General features: G+C 34.7%; 1 long non-coding RNA gene across 1 annotated transcript; it reads right to left on the bottom strand.

The window, feature by feature from the left end:
* Nucleotides 1–801: 801 nt before the first annotated feature.
* LOC134240018 (uncharacterized) lies at nucleotides 802–1,478 on the bottom strand. Its single transcript, XR_009986339.1, has 3 exons — nucleotides 1,451–1,478; nucleotides 1,182–1,303; nucleotides 802–919 (listed from the first exon to the last, which is right to left on the bottom strand). It is a non-coding gene; the product is annotated as an uncharacterized LOC134240018 (long non-coding RNA).
* Between the last annotated feature and the right edge of the window lie 315 nt (nucleotides 1,479–1,793).

The raw sequence follows: 1,793 nt of genomic DNA, 5'->3' as shown, positions 1-1,793 counted from the left end.
GCGATGTTGCGCCAACGTTCTAATGTATTTTTGTAATCGTAGGGCCAACATTAGACCAACATAGTACATGGCATGTTATAGAAGGGCCAATGTTGGGCCAACACCAGTAATGTTATGTTAATATATTATCGCAATACCAACATTATGCCAACATACTTTATAGCATTGTAAGTGAAGGGCCATCGTTGGGCCAACAATAAATACTATGTAAGAATAGAGGCCAACAATAAACAGCTTACGGAGTAAGTGTAGGGCCAACATTGGGCCAACAATAAATGGCTAGGAAAGTGTAGGGCCTACACTGGTCCAACACGTTGGAAAAATTAAATTGATTACCCAATGCATGACTAACATTTGATTTACAAAGAATAAAAAAATGTCATTTGCGGACAATCAGAGTAAAATACATGTACATGTATATTCACGTTATCCACAACATGGTTCGCATTATTCTAGTTAACTCTTTTATGTGAATTTCGGATTGACATTCAAAATATTATTCTTGAATAATATGATTTTTTCAGGAATATTCTGATAAGAAAATAAAAAAAAACCCATGTATTGGCTGTTGATTTTAATCGTTGATGTTTTTGTATTTTTAAATCTATTTTAATTACAATTAAATGTCAAGCAATCCTTCATATTATTAATTTAAACAGTTTTCATTCGTTCTCTTTTATTTACTCAGTGTCATTTGCACTTTCTCCTCCTTTTTCATTCTCTTTTCTCTTCTCTTCATCTATCCTCTTCCTCTCTTCCCTTTTTTCCGTTCCCCTTCCCGGTCACTGGCAGAGTGGTGGGTTTTTCCGTTCCCCTTCCCGGTCACTGGCGTGAGTCACTGGAGTGACACCAATCTTTAACAATGGCGCAAATTTCGCTGTCTGTCGCTGCCGCTGTTAGCCTGTTTTTTCGGACAGTCCTTCAAAGTAACAAATTTGTAGACATATATTGATGACGTACTTAATTTAATAGGCTTCAAGTTCTTAAGTTGGTCCACTGTTCATTTTGATCAAATAATTTGTACACCTACAACTGAGAGGTGAAATACGATATTTCCAGCTTTTTACCTGGGACAAAATTACAACTTATACGTTTAGATTTACTAATTAAACAACTAAATAATTAAATAATGGGGGATTTTTTCACCCTTTCAGAATAAAGTAAATAAATATAATTTTTACTGGTTACTATATCCTTGATTCCAATTGATCCGAAAGGCAAGGTCATTGGCAAAAAGGTAGGATAAGAGTCTTCTAACAGTGGACTTTACATTTTCTCCTCCAATTGTGCATAAATTCTTTGCCTAAAAGTAAATGCTAACACATTCATAGTGTATAACATTCATAAATGTGCATGTGTGTACGATGTCTGTATAAAGAGGCAGATAGCAAACACTGGACTGGAAAGTTTGGCGACAAAATCAAAACAAAAGATTATAAAATATACTTACATATATTGTCTAGCGAAGCAGTATATCCCACAAATATAATACATGTGCACCAAGCTGCTCAAATGCGAAATTGTGAAATGGTTACACGTGCTGACCATCCTGATATATCAGATTTCGCAGTAACCGAGGAAACTGGCCAGTCTCCTGCTGTTAGAAGCAATCATGATAGTGAATTTTGCTCTTATCTCAGAATATGCCCCCCTAAAACCAGCACTTTAGCGCAATTATGTAATAGATGTTCCTAAGATTTTATACAAGTCTGTAAATTGTTGATTGAACATTAACTAGTAAAAAACAAACACAAACTAAAAACAAACACAAAAATGAAACCAAAATAAAATAA

The sequence above is a fragment of the Saccostrea cucullata genome, unplaced genomic scaffold (assembly GCF_032062105.1).
Source record: "Saccostrea cucullata isolate Sc308-1 unplaced genomic scaffold, CSIRO_AGI_Scuc_v1 ctg3594, whole genome shotgun sequence".
NCBI classification, from domain to species: Eukaryota; Metazoa; Mollusca; class Bivalvia; order Ostreida; family Ostreidae; genus Saccostrea; species Saccostrea cuccullata.
This window is presented reverse-complemented; position numbering and strand designations above follow the sequence as displayed.